We start from the raw sequence: 12,579 nt of genomic DNA, 5'->3' as shown, positions 1-12,579 counted from the left end.
ATGCTCTGAGGTGTGTGTGTGTGTGTGTGTGTGTGTGTGTGTGTGTGTGTGCGTGTGTGAATATTCTCCCTCCCCCATCTCTCTCTCATGGGAACTCTCTCTTTCTTTTTCTTTTTCTCTTAATTATTCAGTGTCTACCATAGGCAAGGCAGTAAGCATACTAGGACTTAAATGTTGAATTTTAGCCTCATAAATATTTGATACCCATATTCCCTTTTCCATTTTACAAGCAAGAAAGCTGATGCACATACTAGATGATTAATATACTCCCCAAATTACTAAACCCATTCAGTCAGGAGACCAGGATTTTTGTCTCACATTAATGCCTTTCACATTTACTACAATATTCCTGTGAACATAAAAACACATAAGACTGGAGAAGATGCAAACTAGAAAAATGCAGACGGCTCAGGGCATCCTGACACAGGACACTGAAAAAGACCCAAAGGATGACTGTGTGGAGGAATTCCTGCTGGCCTGGTGCCAGAGTGTTAGCAACTAGCTTTAATCCCTGGTGGGCTACACCTAACCTAGCTCCAGAGCATTAGCTCCTAGCCCTAATCCATTTTTTTTTGTTTAGAAGATACCCTTTGTTTCTTTCATTGTCCTATGTGAATCTTGTCTGAGAGTTCCCAAGTGATACAAAGCCTATGCAAAACTTGGTTCAGAAACCCAGAAAACTGTGGTACCTGGCATTCTTTTTTTTGAAGCCTCATTTAAGTTGTTCTGAGTATATGGTAATCAACTGGCTACAGTGTAATTATTGTGAAAAATAAAAATGCCCTAGGTGTAAGGAAAGAGCTTCAGCCTATCTAGTCTGGAGACCCTGCAGTTGTGAAAGGCTAAGTTCATCCTTAAAACTGTCTCTGAGTCTTCTTTCCACGTACTCACGTGATCCCACACCCACTCTGTGACATCCTCGACATGACAGTAAAGTCATCAAGGTAAAAGCCTATACAAAGCTGTAGAGTAATAAGGGATATTGGAAAGAGGCTGTGTGGAGTTGTCCTTGAATGCCAGCATGCTGTTACATAACCAAAGATCACATTGCAACTTGAGAGAAGTCTACAGAAAATCGGAATGGAGTAAAATTACTGCTTGTGAATGCTCAGCCCAAGTGATAATCAAGTCTAAATAGCTGCGGTGAACTCAGGCTTGCCCACACAACTGAGGAAAGGTGGCTTGATAGAAGAAGTGAGCAAAAGGGGCTAGGCTGAGGAAGAAGTAACAACCCACTCATCTTAGTTAGGGCTTCTATTGCTGGGATGAAACACCATGACCAAAGCAACTTGGGAAGGAAAAGGGTTTATTTGGCTTACACTTCCACATCATAGTCCATGATTGAGGAAAGCCAGGACAGGAACCCAAACTGGGCAGGAATCTGGAGGCAGGAGCTGATGTCAAGGCCTTGGAGGGGTGCTGCTTACTGGATTGGTCAACATGGCTTGCTCAGCCTGCTTTCTTATAGAGCCCAGGGCCACCAGCCTAGAGATAGCACCACCTGCAATGGGCTGGGCCCTTCGCATCAATCACTAAGAAAATGTCCTCAAATATTGCCCCTTCCCAGGGAAATCCATGCATCCCTCTTTGGTCCCTCCTTGTTATCTAACCTCTCTGGGACAGTGGATTGTAGGTTGGTTATCCTAAACTTTACTCCTAATATCCACTTATGAGTGAGTACATACCATGTTTGTCTTTCTGAATCGGGGTTACCTCACTCAGAATTATTCTTTTCTACTTCCATCCATTTCCCTGCAAATTTCATAAGGCCATTTGTTTTTTTACAGGTGAGTAATACTCCATTGTGTAAATATACCACATTTTCCTTATCCATCCTTTAGTTGAGGGGCATCTAGGTTATTTCCAGGTTCTGACTATTATGAATAATGGTGCTATGGATATAGTTGAGCAAGTGTCCTTGCGGTATAATTGAGCATCCTTTGGTTATATGCCTAAGATTGGTAATGCTGGGTCTTGAGGTAGACTGAATCCCAATTTTCTGAGAAACTGCCATATTGATTTGCCTGTCCCTTTCTGAATGGAGATGGAGGAGGAGTGGATGGGGAGGTGGGTAGATGGGAAGCAGGATGAGAGCAGGGAGGGGAAACTGAAGCTGTGGGTAAAATAAACATAAAATAAATGAAAAAATACTTAAATAAAAAAGAAAGAAAATGCCATACAGGCTTGTATACAGCCCAATCTTATGGAAGCATTTTCTTAATTGAGGTTCCCTCCTCTCAGATGATTTTAGCTTGTATCAAGTTGACATAAAGCTATCCATCACACCAGTCTTCAATGATTCCAGGACTCAGGAATACAGTCTCACCCATCCCTTGCCTGTCCCTTATGGACACCCTGTAGCCCAGGAGGAAGCTAAACATAAGTGTTAAGAGGCAGCCTACATTCCCATCCTAATCCCTGTTGATCCATGCAGCCTTGACCAGAGCACTCCCAGTGTATGAAGGGGTGCTCACAGGCTCAGGGTATCTTGTTCTTCTGGAAGATTCTCTCCTGTTCCGAGGTAGGAGCTACTTCTCTGGAATTTCTACTCATTAGTGCTTTGAAACATCCAGAATAAGCTGCCCCCTGAGGCTCTGCCTCAGACCTTGAATATAGAGAGCTAAAACTCTGCTCCTCTGCTTTCTTGCCAGTGCCCATTATGTTGGAGTAAACCCCTTGGTTTCCCTGTCGATGTGAAGGTGGCACTCATTAAACAAATTGGTGAAAGAAGTGAAGCACCATGCAGGTCTGGGTCAGCCTAAATTCTGTAATTTTGGGTTTTGCTTAAAAATCTGAAGTTATACAATTGGAAAACAATCCAGGGTTATATAAACATTGAGAGAAGTCCTGTGGGGGTTTAAAACAGGGAGATGGTTAAATTTTCATCAGTGGTGGGATAATTTTCTAGTTCCTTTCTATAATGACTTTGCATGGTGAAGTACAAATTTCCAAAGAAGCCTCCAGATAATCAGTGATCCTCAACCTTTGGTACCTATCCCTATCCCTCTGCCAGCCTCTTGCCCTTCTCATAGGAATGTTTCAAATTGCTGATTTCAAACCTGTGAAAGCCAGGCAGTCAGCCACACAAGCTCCCAGTTTTTGGAAGAGGTTGGTTAAGAAAAGGAATCCCACCCCCATGGATTAGATGGAACCTCTTTCTCTGAGGCAACACTCCTCAAAACTGCAAGAATGCACAGTGCTTTTCACTGAGCTTATGTGTTGTTGGGGTGACCGATATAGGAGATTCTTTCTGTTAATGTTTTTATTAGAACTAATTAATTATACACAATAGTGAGTTGGGTTTTTTTTTGGTTTTTTTTTTCAAGACAGGGTTTTTCTGTGTAGCTTTGGAGCCTATCCTGGCACTCACTCTGGAGACCAGGCTGGCCTCGAACTCACAGAGATCCACCTGCCTTTGCCCCCCAAATGCTTGGATTAAAGGCGTGCGCCACCAATGCCAGCTCACAATAGTGAGTTTAATTAGGAGCTTTTCATGCTTGTAAAGAATTACTTTGATTCCATTTACCCTCAAAATGTCTTGTCCCCCTCACTCCTACTGATCAACTTCTGCTTCCTAACCAGCCCCTCATCCTCTTTTCTTTTCTTTTTTCTTTATCTCCACCTTTCTAGGTAATAAGGATTGACATATGGTCCTCTGGGGCCATTCACATCCAAACTCTGGTAGCCCATTCCTTTTTTTTCCCACTTCCTTCATGAATCTGCTCAATAACATGTTCGGTCCCAGTAGGAACCTCCACAAGGAGGTGAGAAAACCCCAAGAAGAAAGCACAAGATCCTTGAAGAAACAGGCAAGAGATGTCTCCTTCCAGCCCATGAATAAGACATCATCTCCATTTCCATATAGCTCACATCTCCTTGGGCTGTTATGTCTGGAGAGCTGGACTCCCCCCAGGGAAGTGCCATGCACCACAACATTTAACACCAGGGGTAACTGCCCAGAATTAAGCTCTTTTTTTTGTGAACACTTTCATCAGCAGAAACTCACTGGTGAGGACTAAGAGACCATAGGAAGCTTCTCATGGTGTTATGGGTGAGGTGTGAAAGTCTTCGTTACTCAACAGTTTCTCAGTCACCGAGCGAAAGGCAGACTGTCGACGGTGTTATGTCAATGTTTAAGCATATGGGAATATGGGATTCACTACCCACTTTGACTATTTAGCTTTTTGTCTTTCTTCTGCCCCCAGCTGCCTCCTACGCATCTGGTCTTCATTGGGAGAAATGTGTCAGCACATTTCTATAAGAGGGTACAAAAGGGGAAAACACATGTGGGGCTAGATATCAAATCAGTTGAATTGCTTTTCATGACCAGAGTTGACAATGAATGAGATGGGCAATTTATAAAACAACAATGTATCCAACTGTTCCACATTTTCAACTCTGATTATTATTGACTATCTGATGGGATCTTAAAATGCCTCTTTTATTTGTTTTCTATTTAAAGATGGTATTTATGAAGCTTTACAGTATCCATCATCTCCTTCCTCTGTGATGTATTCTCATTGAAGTAAGGACAGTGTTGAAACCTCTGACCTCTGGGGGTAGGGGGTGGGGCTACATTTCATTATATCTTTTTCTGGTGCTTTTACATTCTGTCCCTATCTAAGCCTGAGGGTGGGGCTGGTATTTATTCAGGACAACTAAATGCCAGTGTTTGGGCTTATGTTGCCTTACTTATTCATCTTTACATAGTTGTATTTACTTCAAATGTGACCAGTTTGGAGGGACAGATAGCAAATTACCTAAGGCTAAAAATATTTTTGAGCCACAGTGAGTGAGGCAAACTGTCTCTGGAATGGAGATGAGGATCCTAGCTGAGGCACGGGGAAGTATGTCCAAAACCAGCTTAAAGAGATCAGTACCCCTGGCTGCTTAGTGGATACACAGGCTAGCACCACTGGAAATCTGCTACAAAAGGCCACAGTCTACTTCCTGCTAAGAAGATGGTTTGCAAGTGTGTGCTACAGTGTAATGCTGACAACTACTCATGGGCAGAAGAAAGGTATATTTGTTCAACTCAGAGAACAGTAGAGCTGGTAGTAGCCTCACAGATGGTGTCATGTATCGCTTTAGCACTATGCTCCTCTGTGGAGTCCCCCTGGATGCTATCTACCATCTGGTGATCATGGCAGCTTTGGAGATCTTTTGATGATTCTTCTTCTTAAAGGGAGGGGCTAAAAACTTTTAAAGGAGAAATTAAATTTCATGTCCTTATTATACAGAGAAAGTAATGAGAACATGTCCAATGTCAAGGGTCTTCTAGGAGTAAGAATTCAGCAATGTTCCAGGCTAAGACTGTAGGGATGGGGACTGATCAACAGTGAGTATAGAAATGTGTCATCCAGCTCCCACCAGCCCTAGACAACCTTCTTTTATTCTTTTACTTGAGAATATAGAGCACTCCTGTTCCTTCCTTGGGTAATTGTGAATCAATTATTTTAACTCTTTCACATTGCAATTTGAGGGTAGGCAATTGAGCTGTTAACTCCATTCTCATCTCCAGGCCACCAACAAAATGGAACTCGCTGTGGATCAGTTAAGTGACAGATCTACTGCCTATTTTACATGTTGTGAGTACCATCTCTTATCCAGAAGCCTCAGAGGCCTTAACCTTTAAGTTAGAGTGTTTGACCTTACCTCTCCCTCTCTTGCCTCCCTCTTTTCCCCATTCTTCACCATCTCATCACTACTCTACCATCTGTATTATAAGAGTTTTATTTTAATTTTTTACATCACTCACTGACTTGTGTATTTTGTACATATCCAAGTATGACATGGTGTTCATATGGAGATCAGAGGACAAATTACAGTAGTTGGTTCTCTCCTTCCATGTGGACCTTGTCTCTGTAGGTCCTTGGCTCTTGAGTAGGCTGAGAACCAAGAACAGCAGCCTCAGGACTGAAGATGTGGTGGAGAAAGTATCATGATAGAATCACCATGCATTATATAATCCCAAGCCTGGTAGAACATTTATGTAATGAATTGATAATTTGAAACAAGATAATTTTAACAAATACTTTTGCTTACAACATGTCCTGGCTGAACTTTCATCTATGAGGCAGACTTTCCCCCCAATATCTATTTCCCAACATCTGGCTCTTAGACCCTATGTCCTCTTCTGGTTATTCCAGTGGGAAGAGGCTGCAACTCCTTTCCAAAATCTCTTTTTTGCTTCCCTCCAATCTGGGCTGTGTCTGACTGTAGCTCCTTGTTGTAAATGTGATCTGACAAGTCTCCCACACCTCCACATCCAGAGTAGGTCACATAGCCCAGTAATCCCATCCTCTGGGCACTGACAATGGACCCCCACAGTTTAGTCTAACCCTTGGAATCTAATAAGCCACTCAATTCTTAATATTTAGAGTTACAGGCAGGCTCTCCTCAGACCTTAAATGTTCAAAATATAACCCCAAACCAACGAAAATGGAAAAGTTCATGAAGGCCAGGGCAAAGGCACTGTAAGATTGTCATTCACCATGCAGTAAATATCCTACACAGCCAGACCTTTCAGATAACCACAGTCGGAGTTGGACCTACTCATTCAGGCCCTTTGCAAATGATAAATTGACTTTGGCTCCTATATTTCTGATTACTGATGCTGCATGATCTTTTAATATATTTATCAACCACTTTTATATTTTTTAGATCCATTTAGATAAACGCCTATTAAAGTGCTTTACCTGTTTTCCTAAATTGCACTATTTGGGGATTTGTTTTTCCCACTAGTTGTTCAGTAGATATAGTGGTCTGCAAAATCATTTTCTTCCATTGCTTTGCTTGCTTTGTTTTGTTGTTTCTGTTGCTTTCACATATTATGTGAGGTTAAGTCCCAATATTGTGAGATATTTGTACACTGTGGAGATGTATTGCTGTGATTGGTATAATAAAAAGCTAAACAGTCAATAGCTAGGCAGGAGACATAGGCAGGACCTTCAAAGAGAACACTGGGAAGAAGAAATGCAGAGTTGCCAGCCAGAAGGGGAGGAAGCAAGACACGTAGGAGGAAAGGCAACAGCTATGAGGCATGTGGCAGGATTAGATTAATATAAATGGGTTGATTTCAGTAATAAGAACTAGTTAAAAACAAGCCTAAGCTAAGGCCAACCTTTCATAATTAGTAGTAAGTCTCTGTGTCATGATTTGTGGGCTTGTAGCTGACAAGAAACAACTACTACATCCCAATTCATTCTTTTCACATAGACAGAACATATTTTTAACTGTAGATTTCATCAAGGAAGTCTACAGTTAGTAATGCCCATGACATCAGTGTCCATTTAGCACAAAGTGAGCTGCAGTCATCAGTTTCAGATGATGCTAAAGTGTGTCTTAAGTTTTCTATCTGTAAACTGAGGTTTATAAAATGTGTCTAAAATAGAATCCTGTATAGAATAAATGCCAAATAAATGTCAACCCCTACTTCCCCAAAACCTAACTCTCCCTTAAACTAACCTTCCTTCTATCTACACAACCTCCCACCCTTACATCATCTTTCTCTTCCTTAGTCTCTAAAGTCCATTCATTTTTATTTCTTGACTATTTCTATATGCTGTTTATTCTGCATGAAAAACTCCATCCTTCCCATTCATTTTATTAATTTCCGGTCTCTTATCACTTGACTGAGAAATTCTTGGCAGATTTCTCTGCTGTAAAGTTGCCATTAATCAAATTATAATTAGTGAACACTTGATGAGAAGACACTGACATTATTAGATTATCGAAAGCTCTTGTTTCTCATTATTTCTTTTACACATTTATCTCAGTAAACAAGTTGATTTTTGCTTTTAAAACTATGACTTTGCCTAATAGTGATTTTTTATTTCTACCTTTTTATTCATATTTCTTAATAGGAATCCCACTAGAAGGAATAGTTGTCTCTTCACCATCGTTCTTTAAATGATTCATTTATAAAATATGAATATTTATTTCTATATTCATTTTATTCTATGGATTATAACCCCATATTATCATTATTTCATTGTTCAAGTGGCTTGACCTTTGGCCACTGGGGACTCACTTAATTTGGCCCTAAAATCTGTCAACATGTACAACACTTTTACTGCCTGGTTCTAGGTTCATTTTGTACTTCCTGAGCTAGCCCTGAAATCCAACAGTTCTGTCACAAACCATGGTTCCTTTCTTAGAGAATGGCATTAGAATTTTGTGATTCTCCTGCCTCTGCCTCTTCAACATATCCCACCAGTGTGTGCCACCACAAGAAGGGCATCAGAAACTAAGATCAGTGGGTTGGATATGCTCATGTTACTGGGTGACAATTCTTTTTTACTCTCCCAGGTGAAAGTCAGGTCATACACATACATAGATACATACGTGTGTGTGTGTGTGTGTGTGTGTGTGTGTGTGTGTGTGTGTGTGTGTGTGTGTGTTTCAAAGTGATCTGCAAACAGCAGTTTCAGATAATGTTAAAATGTGACTTCAGATATCTATCTGTAGAGTGAGATTAGCAAGGCATGTCTAGCAAACATACCTTGGTGTGTCTAGAACCCAGTAAACTATAATAAATACCAAGTAAATGTCAATCCCTCACTCCCCCAAAGCCTACACTCTCCTTTGAACTATCTCTGTTTTCTGCCTAACCAACCAGCTCCCCACCTCTACCTCAAATTTGCGTGTAAATATACTAATTTGTCTGTATTTTTCTACATAGCATATATGGATATGACTTCCACCTGGCACCTCTGATTCTAATCCACCACCAATTTATGTAATACTTACCCTTTTCTTTGTATTTCTGTTCTCTGTTATTGCAAACTACAATTCTTGCTACCTACAAAGTGTTTACTTATTTTCTTAGTCCTTCAGCACATTAGGGGTTAGAATTGCTAACTGACACCTCTGCATAAAACCAAGTTTACTAACTGGAGAATGCTATTTATATACATCGTTTCTGTTAGCCTCACAGCATGATCAGAACCACTTTATAAAGTTTAGGCAATTTATTACTGCTTTAGGTTAATGTGGTTTATAGTGCAATTAGCTGTATCTGCTCCTGTTTGTTTTCTGTTTTCACTCAAACCATATCCTGATGTGTTTCAATTGCTTTGAGAATTAAAAAAAAAAACTGTATGGCTATTGAACTAAAATTTATCCATAAATGTAGAATTATACTCAAACATGTGAGAAGATTGTAGGGTAATTTAACAAGAGGCCTTTGTAGAAACTCAAGTTACATTGCAATCAAACTACCATGAAAGCAATATGTAAGACAAGTATTGTCTGCTGGGTGAGGAAGGGTAGAATGAGAGATTCAAGACTTAGATTCTAATCCTTGCCATTGACACGGAGAAAAATTGTTTAAACTCTCTGAGGATAGTTTGTAATTTCTAAATGGAGTTAAAATTGTGTGTTCTTCTCTTTCTAACAGATACAACTACATCATGAAAAGTTTCTTGTACACATGGGGGAATTTAGAAATGAAATTGGATATATCCTTGATGGCTTGTGGGGGAGGACAGAAACAATTGATATCCCAAACTGCCTTGTGAGTCAGTGCTCACACCACGTTTCTCTAGCATCAGAAGGGATGCATACTGTCCTGTGTATTCAGCTGATAGCGAATGTTGTTCCTGTGACTGGAGTAGCTGGTGAAGGAGGCTCAGGTCATAAAATGGACTTTTTGACAAACCACTCTGGAGGAGATCATGCCTCCATTTTCTATTCCCAAATAAAATCTTTCTTGACTTTTTATTAACTTTGACTTAGTTATTAACATCTTATAAATAAGATTCAATATTTATTAACACAAATATATATTAAGCATTTATTATGAGCTAGTCATCATGCTGACAATGGAAGGGTATCAGCAAGCGATAATGACATGGTCCTTTGGATCTTTATCTTAATTGGAAAGATTTAGAGTTGATGAGATGGTTCAATTGACGAAACGTTTGCTTTGCAAACATGAGGACCTCAGTTCATATCTCCAGCAACTGTGTAAAAAGCCAGTTTTGTCAATGTACACCTGTAATCCCTGCACTAAAGGTATGGAGACAAGATCTCGGGGGCATGTTGGCCACCAGCATAGCTGACTCAGTGAAATACATATTTATTGAGAGACCTTCTATCAGAAAATAATGTAGGGAGTGACTGAAATGTGCCTGACATTAACATCTGGCCTACACATGTATGCACACACATGAACACATATCACACACATATAGACATACAAAATAGTCACTAAAAACACGTGAGAAAAACCAGTCATAAATCGGAGGCTGACATACGCACTATAAAAGTCAAAAAGTAGCCGAGCAGTGATGGTACAGGCCTTTAATTCCAGCACTCAGGGGGCAGAGGCAAGCGGATCTCTGTGAGTTCAAGGCCTGCCTGGTCTACAAGAGCCTGGTCTACAGGGCTGGAGGACAGCCTCCAAAGCCACAGAGAAACACTGTCTTGGAAAAAAAAAAGAAATACAAAAAAGTAATTGCTTGAATAAATAACACTGTAAGTGGGGAGCTCATCTTAATCAAAGTGGTCAGAAAAACACACTGTTGAGACAGTGGTGTTTAAGCTAAAGTCTAGATGATTGTCCACTGTGTAAACACAGAGAATTCTCCTACAGCAGAGAAGAAGGTCTGGGTAAAACAAAGCTTCATTGGTCCTAGAAACTATTGGGAAGATTGTTCTGCATATAGGGCATGTGGTCAGGCAGTCCAAGAGCCCACCTAGAATAGACAGCTGGAGTCAGAAGACACAGCTAGAGAGAATGCAACAGAGGGTAGTATCTTAGAAATGGTGCAGCCATTTCTACCTCTTCTCTCTTGCCCTAGAGATTCCATTATATATCTAGTCTCCCCGAACTTTCAAATGCTGTCTCCTGTTCCCAGAGATGGGACCAGATGGTAACTTTCACACCCACATCCTAGCCTGGACTGTAACTGATTGGCCCCATTTGATGTGTCCCCAGAACATTGAGATTTACTCCTTTCCAACCACACCCTAATTTCCCCATCCAAATTAACATGGAACTCTCCAAGATAATATGTTACTGATTCCTCCCCGGGGGCAACAATCTTCAGTGACCTGGCCCTGCTGCTAAATACCATAGACGTGTTTATAGCTGACTGGTCAGTTTTGCTTCCTTTTCAAACACATGTGAACTATTTTGGATCTGCAGATGGCTCAGGATGCTCTAAATTAAAGTCATTGGTGAGCTGCAGCTGGCCCAACTGGGACTCTAGACCCCAGGGTTCTGTGCAGCACAAACAGACCTCAGCTTTCCAAACCCACTGCAGGCTCCAAACAACACTCCCTGCTGTTGCTCTCCTGAAGAAGGGAACTGTGTCCACAAATACACAAGTATATCCCTCCACAGATGGAAAGTGTACAACCAAAGCCAATAATACAAACAGTGCCTCCCTCAAATGCCCTTCCAGCATCCTCTCTGAAAATATCTGCAGATTCTGGTTTGTTGTCCCTGTTATCATTATACTCAGAGACATGAATACTACTTAGTACAGAGAATGCAATGATGCAATGGGTCCTAGATGGCTGAAGTGACCATAAAGATACACGCAGCACGAGACCAAGGTCTTCATCTCTGTTTGTTGATTAGCACTACCTAGTAAATCCTTAAGTGACCCTGGATATTTTCTTGGGCTTTTATTTTGCCCTATCTCAGTTTGCTCATCTGTAACAGGACAATGTATCAGGATTCATCTTTCTGGAATCTTTTCAAGCTCTGAATTTTAATTTAAAATTTCTTCAAACAATACATTTTAATCATATTTCCCCCTTCACCAACTCCCCCCAGAACCTATCCAACCAACTTCATTCTCTGTGTGAGTGTCTCTCTGTCTCTCTGCCTGTCTCTGTCTCTCTCAAAAAACAGCAACAACAAAAAGAAAACTGCAACAAACAGAACCACAGTAAGAAAACAACAACAACAACAACAAAAGTATACACAAAAATAATGAATCTGTTTGGTATTAGCCAACTACTCCTGAGCATGGAGCCTGACTGGGGATTTCATTTTTTAGAGGGAAGAGGGGTGTTTCAAGGCAGGGTTTCTTGGTGTAGCCCTGCATGTCATGGAACTCACTCTAGACCAAGCTGCCCTTGAAATCAAAGATCTGCCTGCCTCTGCCTGCTGAGTGCTGAGATTAAAGGTGTTCACCACTACCTGTGGGGCTCTATCTATTTTTAAATAAACCCAAGGCTTGGTAAAGACTTGTATCTTGGTTATAAACCACTTCTAGCCCCATACCCAAAGGCTCAAAATCTGAAGCTGTGGGCTCTGAACTGACACTTCTGAAACCAAGGAGTGGGCTCTGAGTTTTCTCAGTTTGCTTCATAATGTGAACTCAGCAAAAGGAACAATCAGCATTATCAAAAGAGCCAATCATGAACTATACTTACACCCTTTAGCGTGTATTGTTTTATCAAGATTGATTGTGCATAGGTGTCCAGTCAGCAATAGCTGACAGCGCTATTAGATGATTGCTGGGGAATTCAAATTCCAGAGGAAAAAAAAAGCAGAACTCAGTAAATAGAAAGCAACTGAAATCTTCATTAGTTCTCAAGTTTTAATGAGAGATTTTAAAA

The 12,579-nt window shown here is 40.7% G+C and overlaps 1 protein-coding gene across 1 annotated transcript in view; it reads right to left on the bottom strand.

Annotated features, from left to right (window-relative positions):
• Window positions 1-12,579, bottom strand: part of Adamts12 (ADAM metallopeptidase with thrombospondin type 1 motif 12) — a 241,599-nt gene that overhangs the window by 123,792 nt on the left and 105,228 nt on the right. The gene's annotated exons all lie outside the window — the stretch shown is intronic.

This window comes from Cricetulus griseus, chromosome 2, assembly GCF_003668045.3.
Source record: "Cricetulus griseus strain 17A/GY chromosome 2, alternate assembly CriGri-PICRH-1.0, whole genome shotgun sequence".
Taxonomy (NCBI): domain Eukaryota; kingdom Metazoa; phylum Chordata; class Mammalia; order Rodentia; family Cricetidae; genus Cricetulus; species Cricetulus griseus.
The sequence above is the reverse complement of the archived record's forward strand: the minus strand, read 5'-3'. Positions and strand labels throughout refer to the sequence as shown.